The sequence below is a fragment of the Sceloporus occidentalis genome, unplaced genomic scaffold (genome assembly GCF_023333645.1).
Source record: "Sceloporus occidentalis isolate IW3139 unplaced genomic scaffold, rSceOcc1.0.p SCAF_20, whole genome shotgun sequence".
Taxonomy (NCBI): Eukaryota; Metazoa; Chordata; class Lepidosauria; order Squamata; family Phrynosomatidae; genus Sceloporus; species Sceloporus occidentalis.
Window position 1 is genome coordinate 4,788,425 of NW_028317000.1, and position 14,063 is coordinate 4,802,487.

Below are 14,063 nucleotides of genomic sequence, written 5' to 3' on the forward strand. Positions count from 1 at the left end.
CATCCCTATTTATTATCTGTTCCTTTCTCCATAATGCCCAATGGAAACATTTTTTGGTAACACAGGCCTCATACAGACAGGCCAAAATAAAGCTGCTTCGGGTCACTTTGGAGGTACACTGTTTAAATTATGCATGCATCCTAAGAGTCCGGAAGCCGCGCCAAAGCCACAATCCAGTCCTAAGGACGGGAGCGCAGCTTTGGCACAGCTTCCAGATTCTTAGGACACATGCATCATTTAAACAGCGTACCTCCAAAGTGATCCGAAGCAGCTTTATTTTGGCCTGTCTGTATGGGGCCATAGACCTTTAGAAATCTTATGTGGGAAAAGGTTGGGAGGGAAATAGAGACATTTATTGATTTCTCTTAAAGTGCATATTTGTTTGTAAAAATGCTTTCTATGACAGGTTTGACTTAGGGTCACCTTAAGTCGGAAACAACTTGAAGGCGCACAATAACAGATTTGGATGCAAAAGATGACTGTCCTCCATTGACCCTAATCCCCCGTCATCATTGACTATAATGTCTGGGGATGATGGTCAAGGCAATCTAACGTCTTCAGGGCCATCGGTGGTCACTCTGTGACCCGAAACTCAACTTCAAAGATGCAGGAAAAGTTTTGGGTTAGGTGATGGTGCCACACTTTCCCCCCAGAAGTTTTATTTGGGGTATTTTGTTTGGGTATTAGGCCTGGTACTAACTGGTTTGTGTGCGGCTTAACCTCGGCGAACAATGTGTCCCTGAGCATAACTTCCCAATTGGTACCAGAAGCATAAATAATGGGTAAAAACAGGGAATGCTTCCTATGTTAAAAGAAAGTAAAGAAACGAGGAGACCCGTTTTAGCAAACTTTTAATCCAGAACTAACAATATGCACATCTGAACTGAAACAACCAGGGAAGCCTCCTTGCACAAGTCAAGCATGTCGGACTTTTCAAGGTTTGGAACCTTCTTCCAAAATGCCTCCAGGGATGATATTGTTTTCTTTCTCTCACCAGCATCCGCTGTTCTTATGGTTTCCGTTTTTTTTTTTTGCCAAACTTCATTGCATTGTTTAAAAGACATGCTGCTATGACTTGACACTCATAGTCTTTTATTTCTGCATCCCTCCTTCACCATTCTCCCACTGCTGATGTTGCTAAAAGAACTTGCATCTAAAGAGAGGGCAAGGAAGCAAAGGGCGAGGAAGCATAAAAGACTTTGTTAAATGGAGCTTCTTTAACTGAGGCATGAATGCACACATATATATTAGCCATTTCGGGTTCCTTGCATCCTCAGGAGTTCAGCATCCAGCCTTTGAAGCTATTACTTTTGCATTACAAATTGTGAGCCAGTGATGTTGGGACTTAGGATCATAGGAGTTGGCAGAGACCCCAAGGGCCTTCTAGTCCAATCCCTTGCCATGCAGGAACTCACAATCAAAGCATCCCCAACAGAAGGCCTTAGTAGTTAGAAAGTCAGTGCTTACACAGAAATAGACCCCTTGGTTCCATAGTCCTGACTATAACAGACCCACTGATTCAATAGTTTGTCCCAGCTATAGTTGACTTGTTCAATCAATGGGAACTTGATAGGTCGGCTGTTATGTAGAGTCAGACCCATTGATTCAATGGTTAGTCCCAATTAAAGTACAATCACTGAATCAATAGGAACACAGTGAGTCAACTCTTAGGTAAAGTAGACCCATTGAGACCATAGTCTCAACTAAAGTAGACCAATTGAATCAATAGTTTGCACCAGCTACTTTAAATCAATAGGAATTTGGCAAGTCAGCCCTTAGGTAGAGTTAAACCCACTGAGTCCATAGTCTCAACGAAAGTAGACCCACTGATTCAACAGTTTGTCCCAACTGCAATAAGTCAATATGAATTTGGCAAGTCAACCCTTATGTAGAGTTAGCCACACTAATTCCATAACTAAAGTAGACCCATTGATTCAACAGTTTGTCTCAGCTACAATAAATCAATAGGAATTTGGCAAGGCAGACCTTACGTAGAGTTAGACTCATTGGTTTCATAGATCCAACTGGAGCCTACTCTATTGAACTGAGACCCATGAAGACTTCCCTCAGTTCCATAACAGTTGGCATCCAAGGAACACCATCTTAAGGGAGATGTTTCTCAGGTACCTCATCTGGGTTTTTTGGTTGGAGTTCTGTTTTTGCTGGTCATGGCCTTGTAACCCCGGGGGAAACGGGGCACAGATTCGATGACATGGTGCTTGGCACTCCCTCTGCCCTTACTCCAGAGAGAGATGAAGATAAAGCAAACCGTGACCGAGCACAGAAAGGGCACCACCCCAATAACCAAGATGCCCACCAAGGTCCCAAGGTCTACCAGGAACGGGTGATGGTTGCCCGTGTCTCTAAGTAAGCTGGCGTTGCTCACGAGTAAAGAGCTGTTGAAGAGAGGTATGGAGACGTTGAGATAGGCCACCATGGTGTCGATGCCTGCGGCGTTGTTGGCCAGGCAGTGGTACGATCCGCTATCTTCGGCCAAGGCGTACAGGATCTTCAAGGTGCCATCAGGAAGGACAACCATCCGGCCTTTGTGTCTGGTGTCCAACGTGATGTTTTGAGGGGAGACCCACGAAACAGTGGGAGGTGGGTCTCCATCACTTTTGCAAGTCAAATTCGCCTGGCCTCCTTCGTCGACGTTCACTCTCTGAAGAGCCTTGTCCTCGATGGTTGGCTTTCTGCACCTGAAGTGGCCTGGTGGGACCTCTGAGAACTTATGGAAAGTCTTCCCTTTCCCAGTTGAGTTAGTAGAACAGACTGGTTGGGACTCGAAATTCAACCGCCGCCTCCTCCGAACAATCCAGAGGAGACGGCAATCACAAACTAAGGGGTTTTGGTCTAATCTGAGGACCTCCAGGTTCCCCACGGAGTGGAAGACCTTTTCCTCGAGGGTCTGCAAGTCATTGCTGGAAACGTTGAGGAGACGGAAGTGGACAAGGCCCTGGAAAGCATGGGTCTGTATCGTGGCCAGTTGTCCCCCTGTGAGGTGGAACTCGTGGAGGCGAGAGAGGTCAGCCAGCCTCCTCCCACGGATGATGGAGATTGGGTTGTAGGAGAGATCGAGGAAACGGAGGTGAGCCAAGTGCTTGATGGCTTTGTAAGGAACGTCGTGGAGGTTGCATCTGGTGATGGCCAAGGACGTGATGTTTAGGCCGGAGAGGCTCTGAGATTGCAACGCGGTCAAGAAAGGCCACCGATGGATCTCCAAAACTTTGAGGCGATGGAGCGTTTGGAAGGCATAGTAGGGGATGACGCTGATGTTCAAGACTTTGAGCCGGAGCTCCACAAGATGGCGGAGGTGGGAGAGCGCTTGCGTCGGGACGCTGGTGATATTGCATTTCTCAAGCGTCAGCTGCTGGAGGCTCTGAAGGCCACTGAAAGCTTGGCTGGAAATGAAGACCAAGTGGTTGTCTCCTGTCTCCAGCTTCCTGAGGTTGGAGAGGTCCCTGAAGGAGTGATCCAGGAAAACAAGGATCCTATTTTCGCTAATGTCCAGGACAGAGAGGTTGGGCAGCCCTGTGAAGACACCATCCGGGACCATATTCAACCTGTTGCCTTTGAGCCGAAGGGTCATCAAGTTCTGCAGGCAGTTGAAGGCCCTGTCTTCAATGTTGGAGATCATGTTGTGGCTCAGGTCCAGCTCCTTCAAGGCCCAGAGGCGGGAGAACATGCCCTCCCGCAAAGTGTGGAGGGAGTTGCGACTCAAGTCCAGGAACTCGGAGTCGGGAGGGATCCTTCCTGGGACGGTTGTCAGGTTGCGACTGTTGCAGAAGATAGACTTATCCTGGGCAGGGCAGAAACACTTAGAAGGGCAGCTGTGTCCGAATCCCACAAAGAGGGCGGTTGAAATCAGAAACAGCAGGGCCTGCCATAATATCCAAGATGAAGGACAATCTGGCAGGGTCTTGGCTGCCATCTTGCTTGCTTTCTGAAAGAACAATCAATCAATCAGTCAATCAGTCAATCAATCAATTGAATTTTGCTGTTAAGAGTGAGGAAAGTTTGGCCAATGGACCCTGGGCTCTGAGCACATCCATTTCCCCCCAAATAAGTATTTTTATCAGGGGAGCCAGCATGGCGTAGTGGTTTGGATACAACTCTACAGACCAGGGTTTGAATCCCGGTTCAGCCATGAAACCCATTGGGTGGCCTTGGGCAAGTCACACACTTTCAGCCTCTGAGGATGTCAATGGCAAACTCCCTCGGCAAAAATGTGCCAAGAAAACTCCATTATAGGTTCGCCTTTGGGTCTCCGTAAGTCAGAAACGACTTGAAGGCACACAGCAATAACAATTTTTGGCAAAATGTCCTCCCCCGTAGCACTAGTTGGAAATAAAAGGCTTTTCCCAGACATAAACCAAACAAAGTCCCTGTAACAAAAGAACCACAAAACAGACAACCAACCAAAACCAAAGGTTCTAAAGAGAATATGACCCTGAGAATGAAAATGTTGTCTATAAGGGTAGTTTTACCCCACAAAGATGTGTAAAAATTAAGTAAAAATTAAGTCCAATGAAATAGCACAGTAAAATTCTCCTAATCAGGGGAAATATCCCTTGTAAAATGCCAAATAGACAATATACGGGTGAGAAATAACACAGTAGTTTATATGGGCAAATATAAAAAAGTTTAAAAATAGACAAATAGAGGCCAAACGCGTTTCGGCCGAAGCCTTCCTCAGTGGCCTATCAAAATAAATAAAAACTATTAGTATAAATTATTCCTCAGCCCACAAAATGTGCTCTCTCTAAATGTAAAAGCTGCAATGACCACTGGGGTTTGGTTCCAGGATCCTCCGTGGATAACAAAATCCACAGATGCTCAAGTCCCAGTAAATACAGTGGCACAGCAAAATGATGTCCCCCTCTATAAAATGGCAAAATCAAGGATTGCTATTTGGAATGTATACCTTTAAAGCTGTGGATGCTTGAATCCAGGGGTTAAAAAATTGGTGGATAAGGAGGGCCGACTGTAGTAGTAATGTGCATTCAAGGTAACTCTGACTTAAAGTGACATTATGATCAGATACGGAGACGCCTTGTTCACCCTACTTTCTGGTCACACCTTCTCTTCCACTGAGTGCCTTCTGGATTAAAAGTGACAAGAACGACTACACCTTTTTTCTGCCGAAAGGCAGACATTTCGGGAACAACGGTGGCATCGCTGGGTCGGTGGTCATGCTGTCACCCCATTTATGGTGTCACCCGATGTGGTCCATACTCCTCGCCCTTCCCAGTGACTGAGCTTGAATTTGAACCCTGGTCTCCCAGAGTCATGGTCTGCTGCTACACTGCAGAATTAATGCAGTTTGACACCACTTTAACTGTCACAGCTCCATCCTATGGAAACCCATCCTATGAAATCTGCAGTTTGTAGTGGCACCAGAGCTCTCTGACGGAGAAGGCTACATAGTCCCAAAGCGGGAATAAAGTGAGACATGAAAATAGTAGTAGTAGTAGTAGTAGTAGTAATAATAATAATAATAATTTATGAGCACATTCCAAATAGTCAAAGATTTCTTCCTACTTAGGAAAGGAAAGAACTTAAAGAGTCAAAAATGTGGCACGTAGAGAAAGAAGAGCATGGACAATGTAGTGGTCTGAGTATTGGACTAGGACTCCAGAGACCAGGGTTTGAATCCCTGCTCGGCCATGGAAACTCATTGAGTGCAGACAAGTCACACTCTCTCAGCCTCAGAGGAAAGCAAAGGCAAATCTGAACAACAATCCTGTGTAGGTTCATCTTAGGGTCCCAGTAAGTCGGATGTAACTTGAAGGCACACAGCAAGAATGGCGGAGAAACCAACACTAACCAATATCTTTGCAAGGAGCCAGAGCTTTGGATGCTTAACATTTTGGGCTGGACTCCTTTTTTTATTCAGATGAATTAAGGTTGCCATGTTTCCCGCCAAAACAGGCTCCGCATCTTTAGCATTCCAGTTGGGCTCAACAACCTGGTGGTTCCCACAACAGTGGGGCACTCAATCCGCTCCGGGTTTTAGTGCAAACTTTACAGAATGAAAAATGGCCATTGTAATTGGAAGGGGAAGTAAGTCCAGAGCTCTGTTAAAAGTCTGGAGTAAACTCCAGAGTGGATTTACTCCCCTGACGTGGAAGCCACCCCATTGCGGGCCTACCTTGTTGTGTTTTCGAGAGCCACCCGCACTGCACTCACTTTCAAATGAAGACCCCCGTCAAGTCCAGTTCATCCGTTCGGTGTTTGCATGGATGCCATTCACGCCGATGGGCTCCGGAGAGCAAATGTGATTTGTATTTACTCAACAAGGGCAAGCCTATCTGCAGGAGGGCTCAACCCTTGTCTCAAAAGTTCGTCATCGGAAGCCAAGCGATGTCTACTTTCTTCCTCCTTTCACCCTTCCTTTGCTAGGAAAAGAAAAAGAGAGAGAAGAGAAACCCCAGGTTAATTCAGGTGGAACTTAGCAGAGGGTTGAATCACCATTTATGTAATGAGATCCTCATTAAAGGTGACATTTTGCACAAGGATCGCATTTAACTCTTCAGCGATGGGAGTCGAAAGTCTCCTTTATCCGAAATGCTTGGGACCAGAAGCGTTTGGGATTTTGGACCTTTCCAGATTTTGGAGCATTTGCATCTGCATCATGAGATACTTCGGCGATGGGACCCAAGTCGAAACATGAAATTCATTTCTGTTTCGTATATATCTTATGAACTTAGCATACAGGTAATTTTATGTGCAATATTTGTAATGGTTTTGTGCATGGAACAAACTTGGTGCGCATCGAACTATCAGAAAGCAAAAGGGTCACTGTTAGCCATCCATGTTTTGGATTTTGGAGTATTTGGGGATTCCAGATAAAGGAGACTCAACCTTTAAGAAGTCAAACAAGTTCAATAAATAATTAAGAAGTTCAATAACAGTTAAATAAAAGAAAAACTGGGATAGTGAAGGAGGGCTGGGGGAAAAAGATACTTTCAGAGTCTGGTTGCATAATAGAAAGAATGAGGTTTGACACCATTTAATGCGCTGTAACTCCATCCTATGCAATCCTGGGATTTGTAGTTTTATAAGGTCTTTAGCCTTCCCACACAAAAGCTATAAATCTCAGGATGCTGTAGGATGAAGTCTTGGCTTTTAAAGTGGTGTCAAATTGTGATTATTTCTACAACTTAGATGCACCCTGTTGATAAATGAGATTATCGATCCGTTCTGCCGGAGAGGCGTAATCTGGTTTAACAATCCCCCAAGGGATTCTGGGGATTGTCATCCTGCCCTGAAGGTCTCTATAGACCTGTATTGAATGGAGAGGCTTCTAGGACAAGATTGCCGTTCCTAGCGTTCTCTGGGGATGTCACAAAACTAAAATACACAACTATTTGTGTGCTAGAGATTCTGGGAACCTCTGTGGGCCGATTGTGCATTGCAGACAGAGACGCTTCAGGGACAGGGTGCCATGTCTCCAAATGCCCTAAGAGGCTGTTTATTGTCGTTGTGCGCCTTTGAGTCATTTCCGACATAGGGCAACCCTAAGGCGAACCTATCATGGAGTTTTCTTGGCAAGGTTTGCTCAGAGGAGGTTTGGCATTGCCTTCCCCTGAGGCTGAGAGAGTGTCACTTGCCCAAGGCGACCCAATGGGTTTCCATGGCCAAGGTGGGAATTGAACCCTGGTCTCCAGACTCCGAGTCCAACATTCAATCCACTATGCCATGCTGCTGAACCAGATTAAATATGTCTCTGCGCAGATGGGTTTGCTACATCTCTTGTGGTTCTCATATGCAAAGCTTGCCCAGGTTTGGACCCACACCAAAGACCCGCATCCATGCGCACCCACACACAGATTTCTGAGCCAGGCCAAAGAACACAATCTCTGCTAAGTGTCCCCTTGGCGTGACTCCAGCTGATGCATTAAAATGGAAAAGATGGAAGGGAAAGAGGGATTTAGAAGCCAAGGCAGCAGACGAGACGTGCGGCGGTTGGGTCGGAATCAATGGACGGCGTCTCCGGCTCCAGAGGTCAACGTTGGCAAGGAAAGGTCTGGGACGTTTAGAGGTTGTTGTCCTTGCCTTTCATTCTGGAACCGGAGGACCCCCAGGAGAGTCATTTCTGGCCTGCGGACGGACATCCAGAGTCCGTTCGGTAGGATTCATTAATTCTGCTGTATGGCACTAGCCTTCTCTTTATTTACCCCCCAAAATTATAGTCTTGCAAATGGAATTTAAAGTGTATTTCCTGGACTGAATCTCCCAGTATCCACATGGATAGAAAGAGGATGGACCCACCTGTATCAATACCCTTCCAGACCAGCTGAGCTCCAGCAACAACAGATGCAGGGCTATGACTAGCATTGGCAAAATCTTCCTTCCTTCCTTCCTTCCTTCCTTCCTTCCTTCCTTCCTTCCTCATGTATCATTTTGAACCTCTTTTAGACGATGAAGAAGCCAGTGGAGCTCCGAAAGCTTGCAACATGGACAATGTGCACTTGAGTTGGTTTGATAAAGATATCGCAAGAGCCGTAGTGGTTTGAGCATTGCGACTATGACTGTGGGGACCAGAGTTTGAATCCTGACTCGGCCATGAAACCTGTTGGGAGACCTTGGGCAAGGCGCACTGTCTCAGCCTCAAAGGATGGCAAGGGCAAGCCCTCATTGACGAAACCAAGAAAACCCCATGATAAGATCGCCATAAGTCGGAAACGACTTCAAGGCACACGACAACAAACAACAAAGGTATCACTGTTTTACAGCTTTTGGATGAATATGGCCAACACACATGTGTTTTCTGTTTTGGGGGGAGGTCTCAGTCTGCAAAGGCAGCTGAGGAGGGGGACAAAGGTGCCCTAAAGCTGCTCTTGCCAACATTGCAAGGGACAGAATTTGCACCCAGGACTCGTAGGGCGAAGGTTGCTCCGAGTGAGATGCTTCTTGCAGGAGATTTGCGATGGCACAGACGCCGGCCCTTGCCCATCTCATCTTCTCGAGAGACATTTAATTAACCTAATGCAATCCAATTTGGCAAGAGATGGAACAACTGCAAAGAAAAATGAGAGGATGGCAGCCCAAATCCTTTGGATGGATATTTTCTGCCAAACCAATCTAGTGATAGCTCTGGTTTCGGTGGCCTCCAGCTTGCAAGCCATCAAATCTGATCTGGGTTCAAGAGAGATCTAAATAATAATAACAACAACAATAATAATAATGGAATACACCAGTGGATTAGGGAAACGATAAACTGGGGGAATCTGTCTCTTTAGAGGTCGATGGGCAACAGCTATCATGAGTTTTGACCTAAATCGATCAATCCAAAATCAATAATATCAGGAAGCAAATGACGTAGGAGTTTATCACACTGGGGCTGATTTCGGCATTAAAGAGAGATTAAAGCGCATTTAAACCATCCCACAAAGGAAGCGAAAATGGTGAGTAATTGCGCGAATGTTGATCACGCACAATTGTGCAGACAAAGCGATGTCGGAAATACATCGTTGCAAAACCCCCGAAAGCATAAAGATGCATGTTGATGCTTCTTTGCAACCACTTTAACGGCGGGTTACATGCGGCGGCGCATGAAATCGTTGCACATAATTCCACGATTTCCCCAAGATATTCACCAGATAAACTCCTTCATGTGATAAACTCCGTAGAAATGTTTGCAAACTGGGATTATTTTTCTTGTATTTCATTTGCTGGGCATGATGCTCACAACGGCTCATCGGAGCATGCAAGCTGTCAGTTGACGTTACATGTCACTGAGTCAGGACCGAGCTGTTTGCAAAGGAGCCTTTGGGGGATTGCATGCCTGACCTCTAGAAGCTGAAGGGATGGACTAGAAGTCACAGATCAAACACCATTTTCAGCACATGTGGGATGCGCAGGAGTGTGTGTTTGCTAGAAATACCAGAAGGCAATCTACATGGAAAGCTGCTCTTTTCATAGCCTCTGATGAGGATTACAAATGGAAGGATTCCCATAGATAAAGCAGGTTAACAAATCTAGGGGTCGATTTTATTCGTCCCAGAAGCATGGGTTGCACATAATGCTAAAAATGGTTTAAGGTGGGGAACAGATTTGGGGGAAAAAGCCATTGCACTCCTAAAATTGCCAAACTGGGAGGTTTCCAAGGATGCATCCGCACTGTTGAAATAATCCAGTTTGGTACCACTTTTAAGTGTTGTGGCTCCACCCTCTGGAACCCTGGGGTTTGTAGTTTGGTGAGGCACATCTTTTTCGAAATTTCCTCCGAAATTTTCAAAGCGGTTGCATGGAAATCAGAATTGCAAAATTCATTGCCAAGGTCTTTGGCTTTCTCTGCCAAATGCCTGGCTTTCCCAATGAATTTTGCAATTTCTGATTTCCATGCAATCGTTTTTGCAAATTTTGAAGGAAAAGGGGGATCGAAGTCAGGTTTCCGCCCCTGCTCTGAATGCCTCCTTTCAAAATACATTAATATACAGCGATAAGAACAAATTTGCTAGCGTTTCCACAAGAGAAATGAGGCACAAACTCATCCTTTAGCTGTCATGAAAAGCTTCCCACGAAGATTGCGAAGCAACCTGGCTCTTGGCAGAAGGAGCCAAAAGGATTCTATTAGCATTCCTTCTTTTAATATGTGTGTGTGTGTGTGTGTGTGTGTGTGTGTGTGTGTGTGTGAACGCACTTGTCAAACTGTCGTACCTTTAGATGGATTAAGTAAATCCGGGGCTTGAACCGTCCGTCACGTCGTTTCTCCGTCTTAAGAGATGCAAAATTAAACCAAATTTGAGACAGGGATACAGAATCACAGTGGCACCTTAAATTCCTTCTTTGTGTCTTCCATCTCCTAAAACATTGTTGTTTTCTTGGAAAGCTTCTTCGGAGGGGGTTTGCCATTGCCAGCCTCTGAGGCCGAAAGAGTGTGACTTGCTCAAAATATTAGCTGGCACCAATGGCAAGGGCGCACCACAAAGGTGCACCTTACGTTCCTTCTTGGTGTCTCCCGTCTCCTAAAATATTGTGGTGTTCCTTCGCGTCTTTTCTGACTTATGGCGACTCTCTCCTGGGGTTTTCGTGGCAGGTTTCTTCAGAGCGGGTTTGCTATTGCCACCTTCCGAGGCTGAGAGAGTGTGACTTGCCCAATATATTAGCTGGCACCCATCACAAGGGTGCAACCTCTGCTAGCATTAACCAAGGAGATTGTTAGGGACGTGACTCGCCTTATAGAAAAGCATTCAATAAAGGCCACTATATCTTGGGAGGTACCAGCGTGGCGCAGTGGTTTGAGAGTCGGACTACGACTCTGGAGACCAGGGTTTGAGTCCCAGCTCGGCCATGAAACCCATTGACCTTGTTCAAGTCACACGCTCTCAGCCTCAGGGGAAGGCAATGGCAAAACTCCTCTGAACAAACCTTGCCAAGAAAACCCCAGGATAGGTTCGCCTTGGGGGTCTCCGTAAGTCGGAAACAACTTGAAGGCACCCAACCAATGGGTCTTGAGGTCTCTCCCAAAATCAGTGAATGCTCACATCTATTAACCAACAACGACAACAACCCGCACCTTGTGGCAGTGAGTTCCACAAATGAAGGAGGACACTTCATGCCAAATTGTAGTCCTTCCTCACAGTGAAACCTGTTGCTAAGAAATTCCATATGGTCCTATTATGACTGGAGAGAGGTTTCCCTCCATCCATCTCATAATCATAATCTTCATGACTTGTCTAGTTCAGAAACTGCCCATTCGGACGATGGATTTACATGGTTTCGGACTGCTGTCTTCCCTACTGTCTTCCTAAAAATGCCTGCTATCAGATTCCCCTTTCTTGCAAAGCCTCTTCTCCATCCCTGAGCTCCCGATCTGCCTTTCCTGATACCGTTCTTGCAAAGGAAACATGCCTTAAGTCATCGCTTCAGTCATAATTAATCATGGTCCGTATTTGAATATGTTGCATCCCATCTTGACACTTGAGGAGCAGTGGGAAAGAAATAAAAATTATTATTATTATTATCATTGTTGTTGTTATTATTATTATTATTATTATTATTATTATTATTATTTCCCTTGCTCCATCCAACTCAGTACAGTTGGCCCTCCATGCTCAAATATTTTATTTATCCACGGATTCAAGCATCCAAAATATTCAAAACCTGCATGAACCCAAAAAAGCCAACCTTGAATTTATATAAATGTAGCAGATCTTGGACATCAGAGACGGAGACCCAAATAAAATGGAAAGATACTATTGTATTTAATGGCACTTGGGTACCCATAGATTTTGGTATCCACAGAGAGAACCTGGCACCAAACCCCAGTGCATACCAATTGCCCACTGTAATAATAATAATAATAATAATAATTGTTTATATCCCACCTCTCCCTAGGGATTGAGGCAGGTTACAACAACAAAAGATACATCAACAAAATATACAATGCATAAATAATTCTCCATTCTATAGCTTTAGGGTACTTTTTCCAGCCTCCCCTCCCACAAACCGGAGACACTTGGGGATCCTCAGCCACGAAACTAAGGCCCTTTCTTTCCAACCCACGATCAGTCATTTTACAAGCCAAAAGTCTTGCTTCCTCAGATTAAAAGAGACAGCTTCAGGCATGCTTTCTTCCCAAGACAGGCGCCCCACGGTAAAAACCCCAAGCAACAATGATCTCTGAAGCCAAAGTGCATCCTTAACTAGTAGGGGAAACAAACATGACACAAGTTGCTTACCGGGAGTGTGCAAGAAAGGAGGAGGAGGAAGGTTCTCCTTCGCCGACTCCAGCGACGGAGCTGCTCCGACTAAGGCTGAATTTGGGTCTCTCGCTGTCTCTCTCAGAGTGCGTCTTTCAATCCGCCAGCCACGTGGATGTCATTTTGCCAAGGGAATGTTCCATGCCTGAGTTTATGTTGTTTTTTTCCTTCCTCCCATCTTGTCTTTTCTTTTTTTTTTTTTTGTTTCAGCCGTTCAGTACACATTGCAGTGAAGCAGCAAATTTATGGTGATTGCAACGCCAGGCAGAGCCACCAAGGAGGAGAAAGAGCAAAGGGCCTGAGGGTAGTCCTTGGGTATACGGCGGATCAAGGGCAAGCGGGTGAAGTTGCCGCCGGACATGCCCTGGGGCAATGCCCCTAGGATATGCAGCCAACGGGGGCTTGCATATCACTGTCTATCCTGCCACCCTTGAGGAACAAAACGGCAGCGGCGGATATGCCAATGACACCAATTGGACCTCTTAACCCCGGGGCGCTAAGTTATCTCGGCCTCATTCCCACTTACAGAAAACCCGGTTTGCGATCCGAATCGATGCATCGATTCGACAGCGGAGCACGGTTCCCACTATATTCACCCCGATTGCATTTGTTCCCTGTATAATAACCCACTTGCGGTTCACATTCTCGGTTCAAAATGGACCCACGCTCCAGCCGGCCGAAGGGCAAACTTAAACTGATTCCGACCCGCATCTGGTTCATGCTTGCACAGAATCGATTCATCCAAAAAGACGCAGGAAAAATCAGCGTCAAAAAGAGTGCGTGGCCCACCTCTCCGAATCGCTTCAGTGAATCGATTCAAGTGGGAACCAGGGTCGTTTGAATCGGTTCAAAACCGATTTGGGATGTGGTTTAAAAGGTAGTGTGAATCATGCCCTCAAGGATTATTTAGACAATGGAAATAATCCAGGATGAATCCGGGTTGAAATCACTCCATTAAGTCTTAGGGGTTAAGGTTAGGGTTAGGAAGACAGAACTATGAAAGAACAGTAATGGATATGAAAAGGTTTGGGACTCGAAAGAGAAATTTGGAACTGGAAAATAAAAACTAGACGGGGCCGAAAAGGAAGGAATAATTGATTTACTTTATCAAAATTGGTTAAAAATTGGAAATGGAAAAAGAGGTTTCAAAAAAATCCAGGACTGATTGGAATTGATCAGAACTAGAACCCCAGGAAAATAAGGACTGTCTCTGATAAATGCACCATTATTCCTTCATTCAAGTCTTTATTATTGCATTTTTGTATTGTATCTTAATGTGATTGGAAGCAGCCTCGATCCTATGGGAAGAGCCGGGATATAAATACAAAATTATTGATTAATTATTAGTTTTAT

General features: G+C 45.4%; 1 pseudogene across 1 annotated transcript; it reads right to left on the reverse strand.

Annotated features, from left to right (window-relative positions):
• Positions 1–841: 841 nt before the first annotated feature.
• Positions 842–12,724, reverse strand: LOC149301828 (leucine-rich repeat and immunoglobulin-like domain-containing nogo receptor-interacting protein 1 pseudogene; annotated as a pseudogene). The gene is made up of 3 exons (XR_016272115.1): positions 12,690–12,724; positions 6,190–6,398; positions 842–3,943 (listed from the first exon to the last, which is right to left on the reverse strand). The product of XR_016272115.1 is annotated as a leucine-rich repeat and immunoglobulin-like domain-containing nogo receptor-interacting protein 1 pseudogene (transcript).
• Between the last annotated feature and the right edge of the window lie 1,339 nt (positions 12,725–14,063).